The 26,851-nt window shown below is 41.1% G+C and overlaps 1 protein-coding gene across 1 annotated transcript in view; it reads right to left on the bottom strand.

Annotated features, from left to right (window-relative positions):
- Window positions 1-26,851, bottom strand: part of sl (small wing phospholipase C gamma 1) — a gene marked incomplete at its 3' end in the record, with an annotated part of 811,582 nt that overhangs the window by 328,467 nt on the left and 456,264 nt on the right. The window lies entirely within an intron of this gene.

The following is a 26,851-nucleotide window of genomic DNA, read 5'->3' as shown; positions in this document are numbered from 1 at the left end:
ACAAAGAAGATCTGTTTGTATGGGATAAGAGAGCAACAAGAGGACACGGAATGAAATTGAAAAAGTCAAGCTGCTTGAAGGATATCAAGAAATATAGCTTTCCTTACAGAAGTATAGACTTATGAAATAGCCTGGACAAAGAGATCGTCCAGTCTAAAAACTTAAACGAGTTTAAAGCTAAATTTGACTTATTGAGAAACAGCGACGGAAACCCACGAGCATAGTACATTCCATGTATATCACAATTAGGTATATTAGGTAAATACTTAAGTATTTGGAATGACTTAGACAAAGAGGTGGTGCACGAGAAAAACATTCATGTGTGTAAAGGTAGACTTGATAAATGTGAATATGGAGACAGGGCAACACGAGCATTGCTCAGTTCCTGTATACAACAAATAGGTAAATACACAAGGTACTGAAAGAATGCAGAAAACAAATTGCAGATAAGATTCACAATTTAATTGTTTGTTCTCTGGAAGAAGGGAAAGTGCCTCAGGAATGGAAGAGGGCCAATGTCATACTTATTTATAAGGGAGGAAACCAGGAAGAACCTCTGAATTATAGACAGTGTCCCTGACCAGCGTAGTCACACAATTGTGCAAGAGAATCCTGAAAGACAGATGGATAGAATATCTGGAGGAGATGAACATTTTGGGTGATGGTCAGTTTGAATTCAGAAGTGGAAGGTCATGTGTTTCCAACTTGTTAAGCTTTTACTCAAGAGCGATTGATGTGCTACAGGAGAGAGACAGTTGGGTGGATTGGGTGTGTTTATATTTGGAGAAAGCCTTTGAAAAGGTATACCCTACAAGCAACTAATGTTGAAATTGGAGCAAATAGGAGGACTGAAGGGAAACCTCCTGGAGTGGATGAGATTCTTGAGAGACAGACAGATGAGAACAGTAATAAAGGACAAGAGATCCAGATGGAGGGAAGTTACAAGTGGAGTTCCAGAGGGCTTGGTATTAGTCCCAGTAATGTTCCTGATTTACGTAAATTATATGGTAGGTGGAGTGAACAGTAATGGAAGTCTGTTTGCTGATGATGCAAAGATCTAGAGGAGAGTAGAAGTTGAGGAAGGTTGTAAAATGCTACAGGAAGACCTGAATAGGATTCATGATTCGAACTGGATGTGGGAAATGAAATTCAACGCAAACAAATGTAAAATATTGGAAATGGGTAAGAGTACCAAGAGGCCATCACTGAATTATATGATGGGTAATGAACCAATCATAAAAGCAAGAGAAGAGAAAGATCTGGGAATGCTGGTCCAGGATAGTTTGTCACTGGAAAAACACATTAACAAGATAGAGAGACATACAACTTCTGACTAACATAAGAGTGGTATTCCATTACATGGATGAGGAAATAATGAAAAAATTGATAGTGGCCATGGTCTGCCTCAGGTTGGAATGTGCGGCAGTAGTGTGGTCCCCACACAAAAAGATAAATATAAACAAGATCGAGAGAATACAAAGAACAGCAACCAAGATGGTCCCCAACCTGGCAGATCTGTCTTACGATGAGAGGCTGGAAAAACTGGATCTGTCTTCCCTAGAAGAAAGGAGAGAGAGGGGCAACATGAATGCAGTGTTCAGGGCCATGATGGGATAAATAAAATTAATAAAAACGATCTGTTTGTTTGGGATGGGAGAGCAATGATGGGATACAGAATGAAATTGAAAAAGCCAAGTTGCTTGAAGGATATCAAGATATATAGCTTTCCATATAGATTCATTGGCCTGTGGAACAGCCTGGACAAAGAGATCGTCCAGTCTAAAAACTTAAACGAGTTCAAAGCAAAATTTGACATACTGAGAGAAAGAAATGGGACCCCACGAGTGTAGCTCATTTCCTGTATATCACAACTAGGTAAACACACACACACACACACACACACACACACACACACACACACACACACAATTGTAGCCAATTTGTACATGCCACCCAGATCAAACACATGGGAAAGAGACGAATATGAGGACCTGGCAGAGAGTACAGTTCAGAGTATAAGATCCTTGCTACATAAAATGGAAGAGAAATCGGAAAGAATTATACTAACTGGGGACTTCAATACAAATATAAATTGGAATATTCTAGATATAAATAGCCAAGAAAGCTGTTGGGACCAAAAGCTCCTGGATCTCGTACAAGAGTTTTTCTTAACTCAACATGTGAGGGAAACCACTAGAAAAAGAGGACTTGATGTACCTTCAGTGCTAGATCTAATATTTACTAGGCAAGAAAATGACATTGACAGTTTAATATATCACCCTCCACTCGGCAAAAGCGATCATGCAGTACTAAATTATAACTTCAGGATAGCATATGACATAGTAAACAGCAATGACAGTTACAAAAAGAGCCTAAACTATAAAAAGGGAAATTATCAAGACCTAAAGAAGTATTTCTTAGAAGTTGATTGGGAAAATGAGCTTAGAGGACAAGATTTAAATGCTGTATATAAAAAATTTTGTGAATTTTATGAAATAGGAGTCCAGAAGTACATCCCACAGCACAAAGAAGCAGATAAGAAAATACAGAAATGGTTCAATACAGAATGTAAAAAATCAAAAGAAAGAAGAGATTTGTTGTGGAATAGATACAGAAGACACAATAGTGAAAGGGCGTATAATAATTACAAACAGGCAAGAAACGACTATACAAGAATAAGGAGGGAAGCCCAAAAACAGTTTGAGGAGGATATAATAAATAAAAGTAGTGATCAACCAAAGCTGTTTTACAGCTATATCAGAAGCAAAACCAAAGTGAAAGATATAATACAATCCATTACGGACGAGGGAATCACTTATACACAAGAGAAAGATATTTGGGAAGCACTAAATAAGAATTTCCAATTAGTTTTTACAGAAGAACAAAATTTTGAGAGGGACTATGTGGAACATGCATGTCCACACATACTACCAGATATACAAATAGCAGAAAAAGTGATACAGGAGGAGTTAAGTAGATTAGACAGAGGAAAAGCAAGTGGTCCTGATGAAATTTCATGTTGGGTGTTACAAGAATGTGCAAAGGAGTTGAGTAAACCATTATTTTTAATTTTCAAGAAATCCTTGAGTCAAGGGAAACTACCTGATATTTGGAAAAAAGCAAATATAGTCCCCTTATTCAAGAAAGGAAATAGACAAAATCCTTTCAACTACCGACCAGTATCACTGACCAGTGTTGTAAGCAAGGTATTAGAAAAACTTATAAGAAAAGCTTGGGTAAATCATCTAGAAGAACACAGTATGATAACAGAAAGACAGTTTGGTTTCAGAAAAGGAAAATCATGTGTTACTAATATGTTGAGCTACTATGACAGAGTAACAAACACAATACAGGAAAGGGAAGGATGGGTGGACAGTATCTATTTAGATTTCAAGAAAGCTTTTGACACAGTACCACACCAAAGACTTTTATGGAAGCTGTACCATCAAGGAGGAATTCGAGGCAAACTGTTTTGTTGGATGCAAGACTTTCTCTTAAAAAGAGAAATGAGGACAGTACTAAGAGGAAACTACTCATCATGGAAAGAAGTGACTAGTGGAGTACCACAGGGTTCGGTGCTGGCACCAATCTTGTTTTTAGTGTACATAAATGATATAAACAGTAACACTGGAAATGAGAGCTATCTGAATATGTTTGCAGATGATGCAAAAATACAAAGGAGAATTACTAGCACAGACTCTTGTAGGGAGCTACAAGAAGAATTAAATAAACTTCATGAATGGAGTAGTACATGGCAAATGGAATTCAATGTGGACAAGTGTCATGTAATCAAGTTTGGTAAAAGTGGAAAAAGACCTGATTGGGATTATAAGTTAGGAAATAAAACCCTATACACATCAGAAAGAGAGAAAGACCTAGGTGTGATTATCAATAACAGACTATCTCCGGCTGACCACATCAGCGGGAAGGTACGGAACATGTATACACTGCTTGCAAATATGAGAATAGCATTCACATACATAAATGAAGACATGCTAAGAAGGATAATAACATCATTCATTAGACCAACCCTGGAATATGCATCAATAGTCTGGAGTCCTCATCTCAAAAAGCATATAGACAAGATTGAAAAGTTCAAAGGGCCGCTACAAGATGGATACCAAGCTTAAGGGACCTAAGCTATGAAGAAAGACTAAATAAACTGAATCTACCAACACTACAGGAGAAAAGGAAAAGAGATGACATGATAATGCTATATAAGTGCATATCAGGAAAGGAGAAAATAGACATAAATGATTACTTAACATATGGAGAAGCATCAGCAAGAGGACACTGCAAAAAACTGCATAAGAAGAGAGGTGATAAAGACGTAAGGAAATTCAGTTTCCCAAACAGAGCAATTGATCAGTGGAATGCACTACCGAATGAAATAGTGTGTGCCAAAACAATTCACAAATTTAAGGATATGTACGATAAATATGGTTTAAGACACGGGACAGTACGAGCTTGACTCATTCCTGTAAAGATACAATTAGGTAAGAACAATTGGGTAAGGTAAGAACACACACACACACACACATACACACACACACACACACACACACACACACACACACACACACACACATATACTGGCGAGAGGGCAGAGAGAGAGAGGACACAAGTCACTACACACCACACTGGCCACTGCTGGCTACTACTGGCCACACCTAATATTATCTTTATATGAGTCAGGCCCAGCACTAGGCTGAAATAAGTGATATTCTAATATAGCAGAGCACGTATAAGCAAAAGTGTTGTCCAAATAAAACAATACATCCAAGTAAGTGCATCAGGCATCCACTGATACAATGTAAACATCAGATGGGTGTCATTATTATCACTAGGCGTGTAGCAGGAAGATGCCAATTTGTAAGTAAAAGTTATTTAAGTAAGAATTATATTTCTGCAAGATAAGTACTTTCTTTAGTAAAGTGAATATGGAAGGAGTTAAGAGAAGGGTTAAAGGCAGAAAACAGGATGATTTCTACCAAGAACTGGTTGAAATGGAAACTTATAATAAACTAGTAGAGAATGTGAATGAACTGGAGAAAGCTTTTGAAAGGGAAATATATGATATTAAGAAGGAGCTCTGCATGCACAAAGAAGTAAAGGAGAAAATAGTAAAGGAATTAAACAAAAAAACACAACAGTAGATTAGCTGTCAGTTGAGGTACCATAGTTTCACTTAGAAAGAGGACTTGTGCAATGGCAAGTACATTTCTCGTCCATAAGAGTATTATGGAGGAGTTCAGAAATGATAGAGACAATTAGTCAAGCAAGCAGTCTGATAGATCAAAACAGTGATGTTGAAGAGAAGATAACCCAGGAGAAGGAAATGATGAGAAATTGCAAAGATGAAGTACAAACTAAGTGTGCTGAAATGGTAAAAGTAAGGATAAACTTAGAAACTAAAGTCAAAGAAGCAGCATTAGAAAGGGAGTGAAAGAAATAATTAAAAACTACCCAAAATTGGTCAAAGAACCAGCAAATATCAAGAAATCTCTTGTAATCACTGGTATACATGAAGAAATAAAAACAGAATCTTGAGAGACAAAAAGGAGATGGTAAATATAATTAATATGTTGAAGGTAATATCAGAGGATATATCTGATAAAGATATAGAGGAACACAAAAGGCTAGGTAAATATGAGAAAAATAAGTCAATGCCCCTGAAAGTAACCTTCCAAAATGTGAACACTGTAGAGGAAATATTTAAAAATGCTAATAAAGTAATGGAAAAAGAGGAATTTAAAAAGCATAGATAAAAAGATGCATAACTCAGGAGGACATGGGATCACTAAAGGAAAAGAGTGAAGAAGAACAAACAGAACATGAGAAAAGATCAGAGGAAGAGAGGAGCAAGCTTTTTTTTTTTTACAAGGTAGTGGGATTACAAGTAAGAAAATGATACATAAACAACAGGGACTAAGAAAAAGGAAGGTAGTAGACTCAGATGTCAGATATGTAAACAACATGATTAAGTTGATGTACTCAAATGTAGATGGAATGGCATCCAAAGTATTAGAGATAAAAGGCTTTACCAAAGAAATGGAATCTCATATTATTTGCCTAAGGCCCCAGTCACATTGCAGGTACAACTTATTGCAAACCTCTGCGACCTGCAAGTTGTTGGTGGCTTTGGTGAAGTTTACGACCAGTTTTCATATGTCTCGGACTAGCCGCAGGCCACCATGGCGACCAAAACATCGTCGCGAGGTTTTTCATGCTGCATGAAAAACCTCCCTTTGACCACCGATTTCGTGGCACGGAAACCGCCCGGTGGGCGGCTGGACTGCGTCTAGCCGCCTTACGGACTGCGACTGGTCAGTAACACCTGATTTTTAAGCGGTGATTGTCATCCAGACGGAGGCTGGTCACCGCCCTCTCTGTGCGGTGGTCGTTCACACTTCGTCAAGGCGACGACTAGACTGCAGCGGCCACCGTCCACAAGCCTTCTGTCCAGGGTGATGGTTGAAGTCCAGCCGCGTCCAGCCGGCGATTGGTTGAGTGACAGTGGTGGGCTGAACTGAGACCAGGCGCCAGCCAATCTGTGGCCGGTGTTGGTCTAGTGGCAGCCTAGAGGTCGCGGTCTAAACTGCGTAAGTATGCGGACCGGCCACCACTTGTTTGCGGCCTGATGATGACCAGCCGGCCACCCATCGGTATCTTGACCTGTATTTACCTGGCCATGGTCACCTTTCGGCTGCCCACTGGATGAATGCTGGACGGACACTGGACGATCACTGGTATCCGATCGGTGGCACGACTGCCCGGAGACCTCCGTGGTCGGGGACTGGTTTCGTGATTTTCAGGTTTGCGACAAGTCGTACCTGCTGTGTGACTGGGGCATGACTGAAACAAAATTAATCCCAAGGATATCAAACGACATCCTGAACTTTGAATTTTACAATATATGGAGAAGAGATAGAAGTTTGAAAAAAGGACTAGTAGTTCTGGTTTTAACAAAGAAAAATCAACAAGTCAAACAGGTACAACTAGATATATCGTCGCAAGTAGAACTGATTGCATTAGATATTGAAACATCTGAAAGGAAAATAAGTGTGGCACCCAAAACAAACACCTGGGAATGAGGCGAATATGAAGACTTGGCAGAAAGTACAGTTCAAGAGTTTAAGAGCCCTACTACATAGAAGCAAAGAGAAATCTGAAAGAATTATATTAACCCTGGAATGCTAATGTCAGCTTTGAAACGTTACTGCTACCTGTGTGAGAATTTTACCCAATTTTAGGAAATTAATTAAAAATACTTACACTCAACCTTTTTTTAATCTGAAAATACAGTATGAAAACACAACTCTCACACTTCCTTTACATGCAAAAAAGAACAAACAGTATAAAAAAATAAAGTTACAGGTGATTTTACAAAAAAAAGTAAAAAAAAAGACCATTATTTTACCTTCAAATCTATAACAGTAAATATTGCCTCAAAGGAAATTAGCTTTGGTTAAGATTATTATTGGACCCTGGAGATTCAAGTTGGGTGTGTCACTTCTCTTACAAATCACCCTGGCATGAGAATATCATGGAAAAAAATATAGCCTGCATTGCTAATGTTGGGTAAAATTCCCTTCAATCCCCAAATACAAGGGGAAATATGGGAGAGAGAAAAGGCACACTACCTGTCATGGCAAGAGGCTAGGATGACCTGAGCACTTGTGGAAGGACAGCTGTGTACCCTTCCTTATCATGCAGTAAACACAGAAAAGATAAGACGCTGGGGGAAATTTACCCGACTTTAGCATTTTAGGGTTAACAGGAGATTTCAGTACAGATACAAATTGAAATACTATAGATGTAAGAAGGTATGAATGCTGTTGGGATCAGAAGCTCCTAGATCTTCTACAGGAGTTTTTCTTAACACACCATGTAAAGGAAAGCGCCAGTAAAAGGGGACTTGATGATCGATCATTACTAGGTCTTATATTTACCAGGCAAGTTAATGATATCGACAGCATAATGTATCACCCTCCATTCGGCAAAAGTGACATTGTAGTATTAAATTGCAGCTTCAGGATCGCATATGATATAGCGAGCAGTATTGAAAGTTACAAAAACAGCCTAAACTACAAAATGGGCAACTACCATGACCAAAAGAAGTACTCCATAGAATAGATTGGGAAAAGGAGCTTAAAGGACAAAATAGTATTGTTATACATAGAAAATTCTGTCAGTTATATGAAACATTAGTCCAGAAGTATATCCCTCAGTACAAAGAGACAGAAATAAGGATAAAGAAGTGGTTTAACACAGAATAAAAAATAAAAAAACTTGCTATGGAATAGATACAGAAGACACAGTAGTGAGAGGGCATATAAACAGGCAAGAAATGATTATACAAGGATAAGGAGAAAAGCTCAGAGGCAGTATAAGGAAGACCATAAATAAAAGGAGTAATCAACCAATGCTTTTTTACAGCTACATCTTAAGCAAAACAAAAGTTTAAGTTGAAATACAGTCCATCATAGATGTGGGGATAACCTATATCCAAGAAAAAGACGCTGTATTTGCGAAGTCCTTAAATAAGAAATCCAGTTAGTTTTTACAGAAGAAAGTAATTTTGAATGAGGGTGCTCACTATCCACTCACTCACTGTAGTGCTGCCCTCAAGTGACTGCCCTTTCCTCTCTTCCTTCCTTCCTTCCTTCCTCTTCTGTCTATACTTCCTTCATTCATTCCTCTTGCTTCTGCCTATGGGCGACTTTACACTCTCTCTTCTGTCTTTCTTTCCTTCATTTGTTCCTCTTCTTCTGCCTACGGGTGACTACACTGAGTGACAAGCCAGATAGTTTCCTGTACACCAGGAAACCATTTACTATGCTGGGTGGTAACCATATAACCAAATTATGGCGCCTGGTGGTTTAGTGGGCAATTAAGGCACTGCAGTCGGATTGAACTAGTGCAGGTTTCTGTCCAAGGGGTGGTTGAGGTTTATTGAGTGAAGCTGGTCACTCTTATCTTAAATGTCAGGTCCAACTTACCAAGCCCCAGGCTCCTAAGCTCCTCATGGGGCAACACAGGATTAGATGATGATGATGATAGTGATGACTTAACAAAAATTTCCAGTTAGTTTTTACAGTAGAAAGTAATTTTGAGAGAGATGATAAGGAACATGCAGGGCCGTACATATTACCGGATATACGATTATCAGAACAAGAGGCACAGGAAGAGTTAAATAAAGTAAACAAAGGAAAAACAAATGGTCCTGACAAAATTTCAGGTTGGGTGCCACATGAGTGTGCAGAAGAGTTAAGCAGACCAATATATTTAATATTCAAGGAATCCTTAAGCCAAGGTAAACTACCAGATATTTGGAAGAAAACATTGTTCCCCTATTCAAGAAAGGAATTAGACGGAGTCCACTCTACAGTAGACCAATATCCCTGACCAGTGTTGTAAGCAGGGTACTTGGAAAGCTAATAAGAAAAAATTTTGGTAAACCATCTGAAAAAATACAGTATGAAAGCAGAAAAAGAGTTCAGTTCTAGAAAAGAAAAATCATGTGTTACAAATCTATTAACCCCTTAACCGCGAGGCGTCACTTTCGTGACGCTTGGGAGCAAGGGATCATACTGCGGGGCGTCGCTTTTGTGATTCTGTGTTATTTTGAATTCACCCGGGCTTCCAAGTGGGGGCTTGTATCATCTATTAGTACGGCCAATGTCCAACACTAGTCAGCACTCCTAATCTCATCTGTACTCCCATCCATTGTTGACAATTTAGCCATTTCTCCCCGTTCTTGACTCCCCTCCCTACCCCCCCTTCATTACCCTATCCTCTCGCCTGCCCGGCCGTGCTACGCTAAGTAAATCTTCCCTGGAATTTTTCACTGATTTCATCCATTGAAATAAGCCCTATGCCGTATTCTTATACCAAATAATATATACAAGAAAGAAATAAGGTAAGTGAGAGTGCCATACACCTGGAATTGGCTAATTATCACCTGACAACACCTCACGTGCACTCGTTCGCTAATTTTCGCTGTTTTCTTCCCCTTGAAATATGCCGTATAATCTATTTTCATAATAAATATACATATAAGGAGGGAAGAGAGAAGCCTAAGTGATATTTACATTCACCTGGAACTTCCTAATTTATAATGTATTGTCTAGATTTCCTGCCAATCATTTCAGTGCTATACATAGCTGTTACAAGAGCTAACATTGGTAGTACTGAATATCCCCTAAGTAGGCCTCCACCCGGCCCTCCCTTATCAGTTTACTCTCATCTTCCGAAGTGGGGGTACGTCTGTTTCCTCTTGCTGACTTCAGGGCCTTTTTCACCCCCATGCAAAGGGCCCTGTGACCTTTACCCCCTACTAAACCTCGTGTGGAAAGAGGTAAAGGGCTGACAATCGATAAAAGAGTGACTACGATCTTTCTATTGAGTAAAACAGTGCAAGTGGAATTGTAAATAATGTGTAAATAATGTGTAAACAGCAAGTGAAAGTAATGAATGTAAATATACGTGAACAGTGGAAAACAGTTTTATAAGTTACTTCAAGTGACAGTGCATAACACAGTGTAAATAAAATAGAAATGTAAATAACGTAAATAAAATAGAGAACGTAAATAGAAATGTAAATGAGTAGTATTATAAGAATACGAGTATATACCCTAGGAGTAATGAAAGTGAAAGTTTCACTCTAGCATGTCTGAATACTATGAGTTATGAGAGTGAAGATGAAAGTGACATTCACTCTCAATGCTAGTATACAGGACGAGAAAGTGAATGCTACGTATTTTACTGAAGGAAATTGAATCCCTGCAGTGACAACAAACTAATACTACTGAAGGAAACTTATGGATAAAGACTGTAGATATATATAAGTGTTATATAGTAATAGAAATATAAAGCGTGAGGGGTTTTATGAATAATAAATGACAGAGTACCAAGAGCGAACTAGCGCAAGTGCGACGGTCAGACGCGCTCATAATTTTCATTGCTTTCACAGTGTTTTTTTTTTTTTTTGGAGTATGGATCCCAAACTACTTGAAAATCATAGAGTAGTGTTTATAGTGTTAATATCTGGCTGTGGTAGTCATATTACGGGTTGTCGGGAAGTGTAAAGTGGAGACTTCGTTACCCAACTTCAGAGGTCTCCACAAGTCCTACGGTAACTGACAAAGGCTCAACAAATATTCCAGGAGAAAGCTGAAGGTATGTGCCATAAGCATATTTAATTTTAATATTCTAGGGCTAATAACTGATTTTTGGCAAATACTTTTTGAGAGTCTGTCGGAGCCCGAATAACCCCGCGGCACACGCAAAACATCGGTAAACATGCCCGCAGTGTAGGGGTTAAGCTACTGTGACAGAGTTGCAGAAACACTGCAGAAAAGAGAGAGATGGGTGGACAGTATCTATTTAGATTTTAAGAAAGCATTTGACAGAGTACTGCAACTAAGACTTTTATGGAAACTGTACCATTAAGGAGGAATCCAAGGTAATCTGTTCTGTTGGATGCAGGATTTTCTCAGAAAAAGGGAAATGAGAACAGTACTAAGGAGCAATTACTTCTTTGGGGGATGACAAGTGTAGTTCCACAGGGCTTAGTGCTAGCACCAATTATGTTTTTGATGTATATACGGCTGCGTCCACACGTGTGCTCGAACAAGTGCTAGCAACGTTTATGCAACACAGTAACGAACAAGCTGCAAACTTGTTGGGAACAGCAGCGTCCAGATCATGTTGGCAACATCATGATGAAGTCTCAGCTGCCTCGTATGGACACACTTATCCCATCACCTCTGCTGCCAGTGTTCAAAGCCGCACGGAAACATGTTTGCATACATCTGTCCAAATACTGCTGCAAACATGTTCCCAAACATGTTGCCAGCTGTGTTGCCAACACACGCGGCCTTAACTCCTAGGGTACGCAATTCTCCAGCCTCGACTACCCCCTAGGATGAAAAAACAGGCCTATTTTTCGACTTTTTCAACAGTTAAAAGTTTTATGCCCAATTTATAGAGGTTCATTTTACACACCTGAAAACGCAAACCCCACCTTCCTAGACCCAATAGTTACTGAGCTATATCCTGTCAAAGTTGATAATAGTTACCCATCATGGCTTCGGCAAGAAAGAAAATATGCTGGTCGCACCTGTTTTCTTTGCAAAAATATGTACTAAAATCACCAAAATCAATTTTTTTTGGTGTGTACAGATGTTATAAACCATTGTAATGTGCTTAGAAAGAAAATACAATGGTGACAAACCCCCCAAATAAATATGATAAAGAGTAAAAATTATCCTTCCCTCCTTTCCTCTCCCCGTACCTCCAATCCTATTCCCTTCCCTTCCCTTCCCTTCCCTCCCCTCCCCTCCCCTCCCCCCTTCCCCTCCACTCCCCTCCCCTCCCCCCTTCCCCTCCACTCCCCTCCCCTCCCCTCACCTAACCTCCTCTCCCTTTTCCCCTCCCCCTCCCCTCCCTGCCAAGCATTCAAATCTAGCTAGAGAAAATGGTCATGAACTCCCCTCCCCCAATAAAAATATGATAAATAGTAAAAATTATCCTCCCCTCCTCTCCCCTCCCCAAACCTTCAGTCCTCTCCCTCCCCTCCCCTCCGAGCTGTCAAATCTAGCTAGTTTTCGTTTTGTTTCGTTTCGTTTTTGAAGGCTACAACATGCTTGCATGCATTGGCATAAAATAAAATGTCTTTTTCGAGTGGGTTTCGAATAAAGACAGCTAAAATAATTGTGGTGTGCATATATGTATGCAAAGACACCAATAAATTACAGGTAATGATTCAGAAACACGTGCCATAAAGCGTAAAAACTACACAAAATATTTGAGGCCGGGGAGGTGCTAGGGGGTGGGGATGGGGGTATGGGGAGGTGATGGGAGGTGATAAGGCCAGGAGAGGGTGTATAGGGATGGAGGGATGGAAGGAGACCACCACAAGACACAAAGGAAGGGCCCCAGTGGAGTACAGGGACATGTAGGGAGGGTAGGGGGGAAATACCCTCCTCCAAGATGACTGGGGGGGGAGGACATGGGGGGGATCCATGTAGTATGGGGGGATGCATGAGGAGGGGGTGGGAGGGGTGGTGGTGGTGGTAAGAACAGTGGGAGGTAGGGTAGTAACAAGGTAGTGGGGTAGAGGGACGTGGCAAGAGGGAGGTGGGGGTACATCCCCCCCACCGCCTGGTTACCAGCCTGGGTCCCCCCTCCGGTGTGTCCAATACTTAGTTCTAATTGGTTAGAAGCCATCTATGTCACAGCTGGGGTGGAGCCAGCTGCGGCCAGTTTTTTGTGGATGTTGTATGATCAGTGTTGCTCGTCCTTTTAAGAAATTGCGCGAAAAGCTTGATCGATGAGCTTTGTTCTTTAGGGGTTAATGATATAGGCAGGAACATTGAAAATGGAAGCTATCTAAATATGTTTGCTGATGATGTGATAATACAAAGGAGAATTTCGAACACAGACTCTTGCAGGGAGCTGTAGGTGGCAAATGGAATTCAGTGTGGATAAATGCCATGTAATTAAGTTTTGTAAAAATGGAAAAAGACCAGACTGGAATTATAAGCTAGGATGTTCAACCCTCCTTATATCAGAAAAGGAGAAGGACCTAGGAGTGGTTATCAGTAACAGACTATCTCTGGCTGGCCACATAAATGAGAAGGTATGAAGCATGCACACACTGCTTGCTAATATGAGAATAGCATTCACATATATAAATGAAGACATACTGAGAAAGATAATAACATCATTCATCAGACCAACCCTCGAATATGCATCAGTGGTCTGAAATCCTCATATTAAAAAACACATAGATAAGATTGAAAAAGTACAAAGGGCAGCTACAGGATGGGGACCGAGCTTAAAGGATCTGTGCTCTGAAGAAAGACTAGAAAAATGAACCAGCCAACATTACAATCAATCATTTCCTGTGGCACCCTCGGGGATGCATAGGGCCTCGATGAACTCACACCACCACATCCTATCTTGTGCTAACTCCTCAAGATCTCCCCAACACTCATCTCCAGCTTCCCGTCTCATTGTCCTCACCCACGTCTCTTTTGGCCTTCCTCTACCTCTCCTACCAGGTGCCACCCACCCTGGTGTACCTCGTACTATTCCCTGTCTCCTATACACATGTCCTAGCCACTTCCATCGTGAGAATCTAACATATTCATCGATCGGCTGCACTCCCGTTATTTCTCTAATTCTACTATTTGGTATCCTTTCCCACCACTTAACTCCTAATATTCTTCTAAGTGCTTTATTTTCAAACACCAAGAATTTATTTTCCATAGTCACTGTGCTGTACCAAGACTCGTGTCCATAAATTAAGATACTCCTAACCATTACCTTATAAAGTTTGATTTTTGTATGCACAGAGAAATTGTTATTATTCCAAATATTTTTAAGCATTCCCATTGCCTGATTAGCCTTCTTTAACCTTTCCTCGAATTCAAAGTTCAAAGAACCATCCTTGGCTAAATAAGTACCTAAATATTTAAACCTATCAACTTGCTTTACAACCATACCTCCAATTACACATTCCTGCGCATTTTCCATATTCATATTGATTATTTCAGTTTTTCCACAATTAATAACCAAACCCACCTTGCGACCTTCACTCACCAAACAGTCCAACACTCTCTGCATCTCTTCTGGCCCATTACAAATCAAAACTATATCATCTGCATAATCTAAATCCAAAAGTTTCCTGTTCTCTCTCCCAAAGTATACCTGCACCGGTTTCTGTTCCAACACTTTTCATAATGTAATCAATGACCAATATAAATAGTAAAGGCGATAGAACACCACCTTGAATTACTCCGGACTTGACTTCAAACGAATCACTCAGACAACCATCAACCATCACTTTACAAAATGTGTCCTCATGCATGTTCATAATGACCCTCACAAACTCCTCTGGTATTCCATAATGTCTCATTATCTTCCCCATAGACTCTCTCGAAACACTATCAAAAGCCTTTTCAAAATCAACAAAACAAAGACTTAACGGTACTCTCATTTCATTAACTTGCTGCATCAAATGCCTAACTATAAAGATCTGATCATTGCAACCACGTCCCTTTCTAAAACCAGCCTGTTCATCCCTCAGAATACCCTCAACCACCGGCTCCAACCTATTTAACAACACTCTACTGAAAACTTTCAAAGCTATCGGTGACAAAGAGATTCCCCTCCAATTACCACATTCACTCAGGTCTCCTTTCTTCGAACTTTAACAATTACACCATTCTTCCAAACTGATGGTAGTAACCCCGTCACCCATATCTTATTGAATAGCTTGGTCAAGATCATTATTAATCTATCCCCCTCCACTTTAAACATTTCCGGAAATAAACCATCCTCCCCTGGTGCCTTATTATTCTTTAACTGTTTTACTGCTTTCTCCACTTCTGCAAGCCTCAACTCTCCTGTTTCTATATTTAAATCTTCCTGAGCAGACGGTATATCCTCTTCTGGTGGTATTGGTCTATTAAGAACTGTCTCAGAATGCTCTTTCCATCTATTTTTAATATCTCCATCTTTGGTCAATAAATTTCCTCCCCTGTCTCTAATTGGTATTTCCTTGCGTTTACCTGCATTACCACTCAGTTCTCTAATCGATTCATATGCTATTCTTTGACTCTGTCCATCATTTTTGTTTATTAGGATTTCAGTCTCTGCAACCTTTTCATCCACACATCTTCTTTTATCTCTCCTAGCTAACCTTCTTACTTCTGAATTCAAACTCCAGTACGCAGCTCTTGCTAATTCAATCTCTCGTTCATCAACGCATTGCATCTCACTCCTCAATTTAGCCTCACCTCTCTTTTTTATCATATCCCACGTTTCCTCTGATATCCATTTCTTTCTCCTGAATCTATGTCTCCTTCCAATCGTACATTCAGCAGTCTCATGCAAAACTTTGTTCACATCCTCCCACATCTCATCTACACTTCTCTCCCCCCTTCCAACGTTTCCAACACCAAAAACCTATTTCTGCATTCTAATCTGAATTCCTCCTTTTCTTCTCCTTCTCTTCTAAGCTTAACAATATCGTATCTACCAACACCAGATTTTTCCTTCTTCTGATTTTTAAGTTTAAACCTTATTTTTGCAATGCTGAGTTGATGGTCACTACCAATATCCGCTCCCCGTTTAACATGAACATCTAGCAGAGAACTTCTATGCCTCCTACTGATAGCGATGTGATCAATCTGATTTTTATATTTTCCACACGGCGACACCCAAGTTGTCTTGTGTATATTGCAATGCTGAAAGAGTGTGCCCCCGATGACTAAGTCATTTGCTAGACAGAAGCTTCCAAACCTCACTCCGTTTTCACTCATCCTACTACCAACTCCCATCTTACCCATATATGCCTCAAATCCCTCATTTGAACAGCCCATTACTGCATTAAAGTCTCCAACGCAGATCAAAACATCATGTCTAGGTACCCTTCCTACTCCGTCTTGCAACTTTTCATAAAATGTGTCTTTCCTTTCATCGAGTGCATCATTAGTAGGTGCATAACACACAAACAGACTGATGTTGCCATGATTTGATTTAAACCGTGCGTATAGCAATCGCTCATCTATAGGATCCCACTCACATAAAGCCTTATTTGCTTTACAACCCAGCAACAATCCTACTCCCTGATAATGCATTCCGTCCTGTCGGCCAGATATCAATAAACGTATACCATCCTCCAAATCCAACTTATCGACTCCAGTTAATCTAGTTTCTGTCAGAGCACAAATATCAAGTCCGTAATTTTGAAAAACCTTCACTAACTCATCGATTTTACCGTCATGATTTAGCGTTCTCACATTCCAGTTACCAATTTTAATTGTATTTTTTGCATTGACAAAGGAATTAGATTGTAACTGAGGCAACCGTGAGATTCTTAGCACCCCCTGCCCATTTAAGGGCTGCACGGGACTGGGGGCCATTATTGTTCTTTCAGAGTCCATCAAGGTTTCTTTGGCTAACTTCCTGAACACCTCGCCATTGTGTTGCAGTCGCAGTAGGCAGCCAACATTACAAGAGAAAAGAAAAAGAGGAGACATGATTATGCTATATAAATGCATCTCAGGGAAGGAGAAAATATAGTAGACATCAATGAGTATATAACCTATGGGGAGGCATCAGCAAGAGGACACTGCAAAAAACTGCATGAATAGAGAGGTGAAAAAGATGTAAGGAAATTCAGTTTCCCAAATAGGGCAATTGTTGAGTGGATTGCACTGCCGAATGAAATAGTGTGCCAAAACTATTCGTAAATTTAAGGATACATATGATAAAAATGGTTAAATACATGGGACAGTACGACCTTGACTCATTCCTGTAAAGATACAATTAGGTAAGGTAAGAACACACGCACATGCACACACGCATGCACGCGCGCACACACACACACACACACACACACACACTTGACAAGGTACCAAACAGGAGATTGGTGTGGAAATTTGAACACATAGGAGGTCTAAAAGGAGCTTTATTTAAGTGGATGAAAGATTTTTGGAGGATAGGGAGAGGGACAGTTGTAAAGGACCAGCAGTCAGAGTTGTGTAATTATTGGTGTACCTCAAGCATCAGTTTTGGCAGCAGTCATTTTCCTGGATTATGTAGGTGATATGGTGGAGGGAATAGATAGTTATAAAAGTCTGTGTGCTGATGATGCTAAGCTATTAAGGAAAGTGAAAAAAGAGGAAGACTGTACAGAGCTGCAAATGGCCCATGATAAGATATCTGACTGGATTCAAAGGTGGGAAATGCAGTTTAATGTGAAGAAATGTAAAGTAATTGAATTTGGAAAAAGTGCAAAGAGACAAACAGGAAAAAGCAGAATGGGGAACGAATGGATTAGTAAAACTAAAGAAGAAAAAGACATAGGGGTACTTTCTTCAGACAACCTTTTCTTGAAAAATCACATAATCAAGGTCACCAGAGATTCATATAACCTTTCGAGAAACATAAGAGTTGCGTTTACTTATCTGGACGAAGAGATATTGAAATAGTTGATTGTATCAGTTATTTCCCTGAGGCTGGAATATGTAGCAATGGTTTGGTCACAACATAAAAAGAAGGATATAAGAAGGATTGAAAGAATACAAAGAGCAGAAGCGAAGATGGTACCTGGCTTGAGAGAATTGCCATACAAGAAAGACTGTTGAGACCAACTCTCCCAGCTCTAGAAAAAAAAAAGAGAAGGGGAGATCTGATTAATGTGTACAGAGGATCTAAGGGAATGGAGAAGCTTGATAGGGAGGACCTATTTTTGTGGGGCAAAAGAGAAATAAAGTGTCACAGAAAAAAGTTCAATAGGGCCACATGCAAGAGAGGCATCAAGAAGTACAGCTTCACTTACAGAACTATTGAAGCATGGAATAACCTGGATAAATAGGTGATAAATGCAAAGGATATTCACGATTTCAAAACCCAAGCTGAATGTTAGTAGGTATGAAGATGGAACAGTATGAGCATAGCTCCTTTCCTGTAAAGCACAACTAGGTAAACACACACACACACACACACACACACACACACACACAAGGTACTGAAAGAATGCAGAAAGAGATAAAGAGGCAACAGTGTGGTGAAGAGACACAGGTTGAAGGGAGCCAGTAAGAGGAGGAGAGTTTATGAGATGAAAAGCCTTTGACTCCACCCTATTGAGAAGAGCTGTATGTGGGGAGCCTCCCCACACATGAGAGTTGTACTCTAAACAGGGGCGAATAAATCCCATGTATAAAGTCAACAACTGTGCAGAGGTAAAGAAGGCATGGAGTTGGCATAGCACACCAAATCTCTTGGAAGCAGATTTTACAAGATATGCAATATGATTTTTCCAAGATAAGTCCCGAGTGAATGACACACCAAGCATGTGCAAGGATGACGCGGGATTGAGCTGAATATTATGATGCATTAGTGGGTACACCTGTGGAAGATTGTGTCGGGTTGAAAGGTGTAAAAACTGAGTTTTTGATGCATTAAAAACAACAAAATTATTTTTACCCCAGTCAGAGATATGAGCCAAGTCAGACATTAGGTGTGCCATAGCCTCATCTCTTGTTTGTTAAGTAACTGCTGAGATGGATTTTGCGGTAACCGAATAGAAAAGTGAAGGGTGGAATCATCAGCATACGAGTGGATAGGGTTAGATGTACAGCTTAGAAGATCATTGATGAATAAAAGGAAGAGAGCTGGTGATAGGACAGAGCCCTGAGGAACACCACTGTTGATAGGTCTAGGAGAAGAACGATGGCTGTCTGCAACAGCAGCCACAGAACGACCAGAAAGGAAGCTATTGATGAAGGCACAGATAGAAGGATAGAAACCGTAAGAGGTCAGTTTGGAAATTAAAGATTTATGCCAGACTCGATTGAAAGCTTTTGATGTGTCAAGTGCATTGGCAAAGCTTTCACCAAAGTCCTGAAAGGAGGATGACCTGGAGTCTGAAAGGTAGATGAGACGATTGCCAGTGGAGCATCCCTGATGGAATCCATACTAAAGATTAGAATGAAGGTTGTGATAAGAATGATGCTTTAAAATTTTTCTATTAACCCGCCCCATCCTGACGTTTTTGGACCTTTTTTTTTTTTTTTTTTTTTTTTTTTGCTCAAACATCCGCGTTTGGTGAGAAACATCGAAAATTCATAGAGAAATCGCTCACCTGAGGTTTAAAATACTCGATTTAGGTACAAGTACTTCCTTACCTGACTGGGTTTTCTAACAGGCTGGCACCAAAGAAAACGAGTTCTATGGGAGGTTAACTATTTTATCCACTCATAAACAGTATTTATTTATTTACTTGGTACGAATTTATATGTAGTACAAGAGTATATTGGTTTTCAAACAGTAATATAGGCATTATAAGCATTGTTTCACTCACTAACTCATCACCATTCATGACCTTTTTTCTCCCACATTACCTGATCGTCATTTCTGACTGTTTTGTCCTCTAATGCTATGTAAACTTTGTACTCCACATTGTCATCGATTGGGGAATCACTCTGACCCTGAATGTCTTTATTGGCCAGGTCACTGGTAACAGGTGAATTGCAGAGACAATAGCGTGCAGGGGGTGGGGGAGAGGTTATGCGGTGTAAGGCATTGTTCCTGCTTGGCATCTTGTAGAGGAATAGAGGAAGGTGTCCCGTGTATACATGCCAAAAATCACTTGCGAAATCACTCGCGAAAATTGAAAATTGTGCAAATTAGGGACCTTGCAATGTTGCCGCATTAATTCACGTCGCTGGGACGGCGCAGGTTAAGAATAGACTCAAAAACTTTTGAGACACAGGATGTCAAAGCAATTGGACAATAGAGGGTTGGGAATGGTCACCCTTCTTTGGGACTGGCTGAATGACACCAAACTTCCAGCAAGAAGCAAGGACAGACAAAGACAAAAGAGTTTACCTAGGCAGGGTGTAAGCACAGAAGCACAGTTCTTGAGGACAACAGGAGGGACTCTATCAGGCCCATATGCCTTGTTGGTATTGAGGCCAGTGATGGCAGAAAATACATCACCTGAAGAAATTTTAATGTCAGCCATGAGGAAGTCAGAGGGGGGAAGTGATGGAGGAGCAGCACCGGCATCGTCTAAGGTGGATTTGGAGGAGAAAGTCTGAGCAAAGAGATCTGCTTTATCAGTAAAAGAAATAGCTACAGACCCATCAGAGTAGAAAAAAAGGAGGGAAGAATGATGAGGTAAAGTTGTTAGAAAGGTTTTTGGCAAGGTGCCAGAAGGAGTGGGAGGAATTCGAGTTGGAGAGTTGAGAACACTTAGTCTATCTATCTATCTATTGCCAGACGCCTCAATCCCGTTTGGGGTGGCCACAAACAAATCGCCTCCAAGTCGCCCTGTCCCCCGCCATTTCACTCCCCTGCTCCCAACTCACACCCCCCTCTCTCATATACCTCTCCACCCTATCTCTCCATCTCATCCTCGGCCTCCCCCTCCCTCTTTCCCCCTCCACCTCACTCACATACACTCTCTTCGTCAGTCTTTCACCCTCCATCCTCTCCACATGGCCAAACCACCTCAGTGTGTTCCTCATAACGCTTCGTATCACATCCACATCAACACCACAACGCTCCTTTATATCCTCATTCGTCAGCCTGTCTCTCCATGTGACTCCACAGGCTCCTCTTAAATATCTCATTTCCACGGCTCTCACTCTTGACTTGTGTCCTTCCAACAACGTCCACGCTTCACTTCCGTACGTTAGAGTTGGTATCACAATACTGTCATGTAGTAACTTTTTCACTTCCATGCTCACTTCCCTGTTTCTTATCACTGCTTTCAAAGAACCAGCAACCTTTCTTCCCTGCTGTACCCTTTCAAGCACTTCACCCTCCAAACCTCCATCCTTACTCATCACACTACCCAAGTACTTAAACGTACTCACATTTTCCAATTCCTCACCATCCAACCTCGCTGTACATTCACTGACTTCACCTCTCTCAAAGACCATCACTTTACTCTTCCCTACATTCACCTTTAGATTCCGTTTCCTACATACTCTCTCAAACTCATCCACCAAGCCTTGCAGCTCTCCTTCGTCTTCACTCAACAACACGGTATCATCTGCAAACAACAGTACAGGGAGTTTCCAAACACTATCCTCTCTCCCCAGGGCCACTCCAACATCCACTACCCTACCTTGTACCTCTTTTATTACCCCATCCATGTACAGATTGAACAACCATGGAGACATGACACATCCCTGTTTCAAACGAACTTTCAAAGAGAAAAATTCACTTAGTTCACCATCCACACGCACTGCAGCCTTCGCACCATCGTACATACTCTTCACAGCATTCAACAACTTCCCATCTATTCCATATATTCTTAACACTTTCCACAATCCTAGTCTATCCACCCTGTCATATGCTTTCTCCAAATCCATGAAAGCCGCATACAACTTCTTTCCCTTCTCTAGAAACTTTTCCACTAAAGATCTGAGAATGAATATCTGATCTACACAACCTCTTCCCTTCCTAAAGCCTCCCTGTTCTTCTCCAACTAATTTCTCTGTTCTTTCTCTAACTCTGTCAGTAAGTATCCTACCATACACTTTTCCTATTATACTAAGAAGACAAATGCCCCTATGATTACCACACACTTCTTTTTCCCCTTTTCCTTTGTACAAGGGAATAATTATACCTGACTTCCAATCCTCCGGGACTCTACCTTCCTCCCAGGCCAATCTGCACATCTTCCACATCCATTCTACTACTCTCTCTCCCCCATGCTTCAACATTTCACCACACACTCCATCAATTCCTGGGGCTTTCCCTGATTTAACTTTCTTCATTGCTTCCACAACTTCTATCCTACTGATTTCTTCCTGTCTTCTCACCTCCCTCCTTCTCCCAGCCATTCCCCAGCCACTTATACTTGCATTACTTCCATCCTCCACGTTCAACAATTCCTTAAAGTGTTCTCTCCATCTGCTCACTTTTTCTCCCTTCTCCACTAGTAATCTACCATTTTTATCTTTCACTCCCCTGCTAACTTCACTTCCACCCTGTCTTACTCTTTTCACCTCTTTCCAGAACATTTTCTTACAGTCCCTCCACTTTACACTCAAATTCCTTGCAAATTCCTCATCCACTCTCTTCTTACTCTCTCTTACTAATCTTTTCACCTCTCTCTTCCTTTCTACATATAACTCTCTCTTCCGCCTCTCAACTTCTTCCACGTCCCTATTTCTCATCCATTCATTGTATGCTTTCTTCTTTGTGCCACAGCCCGTTTCACCTCTTCAGTCCACCACGCTGTTCCTTGCACCCCCCTCCGTCTTCTCTTCCTTCCACACACCACATCACATGCTGCACATATTTCTTCTGTAAATATTCTACACACACCTTCCACGTCCCCCATCTGCTCCAACTCATATTTGCCCAATCGTTCCTCCACTTCTCTCTTATACTCTGCCTTTTTCTCATCCTCTTGTAACCTTTCCACTCTCCTTGCAACTACTCCTTCCTCTCGTCTTTCCCTTCTTCTATTCCTCCATCTTACTTGAACTTTAACTCTGGCCACCACCAAGTAGTGGTCAGAAAGTCCACTCCCCCAACCTCTATAAACTCTTGCATCCAATATACATCTTCGCATCCTTTCATCCACACACACATAATCAATCATTGCCTTCCTTTCACTCAGTTCACCACCCACCCTTCTCATCACTCGCCATGTATACCTGTGGATCATTTTATGCCTGAAGAGGGTATTGGCTATCACCAACCCCCTCCCAGCACAAATGTCCACTAACGTACTCCCATTCTCATCTATCTCAGCAGGCACACCCCACTCACCAACTATTCCATCCACCTTCACATTCCCAACTTTACCATTCATATCACCAATCAAAAACACTCTATCATTCCTTCCAAGCTTTTCCATGCATACTTCTACATTTGTCCAGAACTCTTCTCTCACTCTTCTAGCACGATCTTGCGTTGGCGCATACACACACACAATCGCCCACATTTGTATTCCAACTTTCTACTTTACCCACACAATCCTTGATCCAACTGATCCATACTGTCTTATGCTCCTCTTCCATCTTTTACTCACAACTATACACACTCCTTCCTTTGCCCTCTCATTCCCACCTACTCCTGCACATATACCCCATCCATACTCCCATTGTCTCACACTTTCTCCTCTCCATTTTGTTTCAGTTATTCCACATACATCCACTTTCGCATCCTCAAGCACCTGGACAATCTCTCTCTCTTTCACCTCATCATTTGCTCCTCTTACATTCCACGTTCCAATTGCAATGTCCTTTGTCCGGTCCTTGGTCGTCAACGTTTGGTCAGTCCTTGTCCGAGGCTTATTGTTTGTTTTTTTAGTTAGTTGTTTTCCGGGGAGGGGCACTAACCCTCCGCCAACCCTTTTAGTCGCCTTTTACGACAAGCAGGGATACTGGGGGAGTATTCTTGACAGACCCCCCTACCCCCAGGGGGTATGAAATTATTTTTTGCAGTGCGAAGAACAAACGTAGCACGATTCTGGGCAGAAACATAAACTAGATGTGAATTAGGGATGGGTTGGCTCTGGTACCTTTTATAGGCCCTCTCCTTGTTGCGGACAGCATTAGAACAAGCATGATTAAACTAAGGCTTTTTTGCATTAGTCAAAGGATATGAGAAAGGAATGTATTCTTCCATGCCCGAGAGAATAACCTCCGTAATACGCAAGGCGCACTCAGATGGCTCCCGGCCATGGAAGTAGTAATCATTCCATGGAAAATCAAAGAAGTACAGCCTGATGGCCTCCTAATCTGCAGCTCCAAAGTGCCACAGATGATGTTTCTTTGGAAGGTCCACAGGCCGTACCAAAGCAACAGGACAGGATAAGGTAATAAGGTTGTGATCAGAGGAGCCCAACGGAGAGGAAAGATTAACAGTGTAAGCAGAAGGATTAGTTGTAAGAAAGAGGTCAAGTATGTTGGAGCCCTCTCCAAGGCAAAGGGGGATGGTCAGGAACTAGTCCTGAGCACTGATGAAACGGGAGCTCCAGCTCTCCCTGTCATCAGCTTTCCATCCACATTGGGAGTACTACCCTGGTCGACTGTAGGCTGTAGCACCATTTGTTTACTTATCCCATAATTCTTCTGACTATCAAAAATTCTTAGACTGTCTTACTTCTACGATGGAACCCATTGTATCCATTTCTTCTTTCTCTGAAATCTCCATTCTAGGAGATTTCAGTGTTCACCACCACCTGTGGCTCTCCTTTCCTTTCACTGATTCGCCTGGTGAACAAGCCTACATCTTTTTTATCTTTAATGACCCAGAACAGCTTGTACAGCACCCTACCTGTATCACTGACCGCCTTGGAGAGAGCTCCAACATACTTGACCTCTTCCATACAACTAATTCTTCTACTTACACTGTTACTATTTTCTCTCTGTTGGGCTCCCCCAGTCATAACCTTATTACCTTAACCTGTCCTATCACTCCAATACAGCCTGGACCCTCCAAAGAAACGTCGTCTGTGGCACTTTGGAGCTGCGGATTGGGAGGCCCTCAGGCAGTACTTCTTTGATTTTCCCTGGAATGATTATTATTTCCATGGCCAGGAGCCATCCGTGTGCCTTGCGCATTATGGAGGTTATTCTCTCAGGCATGAAAGCACACATTCCTTTCTCATATCCTTTGACTAATGCAAGAAAACCTTGGTTTGATAGTGCTTGTTCTAATGCTGTTCGCAACAAGGAGAGGGCCTATAAAAGGTACCAGAGCCAACCCACCCCTGAATCACATCTTTTTTATGTTTCTGCCCGGAATCGTGTTAAGTCTGTTCTTCGTTCTGCTAAAAATAATTTCATCCGTACTAAATGCTCTCAACTCTCCAACTCGTATTCTTCCTGCTCCTTCTGGCACTTTGCCAAAAACCTTTCTAACAACTTTACCTCATCATCTTTCCCTCCTTTTTTTCTACTCTGATGGCTCTGTAGCTATTTCTTCTACTGATAAAGCAGATCTCTTTGCTCAGACTTTCTCCTCCAATTCCACCTTAGATGAATCCGGTGCTGTTCCTCCATCACTTCCCCCCTCTGACTTCCTCATGGCTTACATTAAAATTTCTTCAGCTGATCTATTTTCTGCCATGAGTGGCCTCAGTACTAACAAGGCATATGGACCTGATGGAGTCCCTCCTGTTGTCCTCAAGAACTGTGCTTTTGTGCCTACACCCTGCCTAGGTAAATTCTTTCGCCTTTGTCTTTCAACTTGCCGGAAGTTTGGTCTAATCCAGCCAGTCCCAAAGAAGGGTGACCATTCCCAACCCTCTAACTATCATCCAATTGCTTTAACATCTTGTGTCTCAAAAGTTTTTGAGTATTCTTAACAGAAAAAATTTTAAAGCATCTTTCCTATCACAACCTTCTTTCTGATCGTCAGTATGGGCTCCGACAGGGATGCTCCACTGACGATCTTCTCACCTACCTTTCAGACTCCTGGTCATCTTCCTTGCGGGACTTTGGCGAAAGCTTTGCCATTGCGCTTGACACATCAAAGGCTTTCGATCAAGTGTGGCATAAATCTTTAATTTCCAAACTGCCCTCATACAGTTTCTATCCTTCTATCTGTGCCTTCATCTATAGCTTCCTTTTTGGTCGTTCTATAGCTGTTGTTGTAGATGGCCATCGTTCTTCTCCTAGGTCTATCAACAGTGGTGTTTCTCAGGGCTCTGTCCTATCACCAGCTCTCTTAGTTTTATTCATCAATGATCTTCTAAGCTGTACATCTAACCCTATCCACTCATACACTGATGATTCCACCCTTCACCTTTCCATTCGATTTCCGCAATGTCCATCTCAGCAGTTACTTAACAAACAAGGGATGAAGCTATGGCACACCTAATATCTGACTTGGCTCTTATCTCTGACTGGGGTAAAAATAATCTTGTTTTTAATGTATCAAAAACTCAGTTTTTACACCTATCAACCTGTCAAAATCTTCCACAGGAGTACCCACTAATGTTTAATAATATCCTACTCAATCCTGCATTATCCTTGAATATGCATGAAGTTTCATTCACTCAGGACTTATCTTGGAAAGATCATATTGCATCTCTTGTAAAATCTGCTTCCAAGAGATTTGATGTGCTAACCCAAGTCCATATCTTCTTTACCCCTGCACAGTTGTTGACTTTATACATGGGATTTATTCGCCCCTGTTTAGAGTATAACTCTCATGTGTGGGAAGGCTCCCCACACACAGCTCTTCTCAACAGGGTGGAGTCAAAGGCCTTTCATCTCATCAGCTCTCCTTCCTTTACTGGCTCCCTTCAACCTCTGTCTCTTTGTCGCACTTTTGCCTCGTTATCTCTTTTCTATCG

Source organism: Coenobita brevimanus, chromosome 62, assembly GCF_032717465.1.
Source record: "Coenobita brevimanus isolate Jiangsu-jjx chromosome 62, ASM3271746v2, whole genome shotgun sequence".
Lineage (NCBI taxonomy): Eukaryota > Metazoa > Arthropoda > Malacostraca > Decapoda > Coenobitidae > Coenobita > Coenobita brevimanus.
The sequence above is the reverse complement of the archived record's forward strand: the minus strand, read 5'-3'. Positions and strand labels throughout refer to the sequence as shown.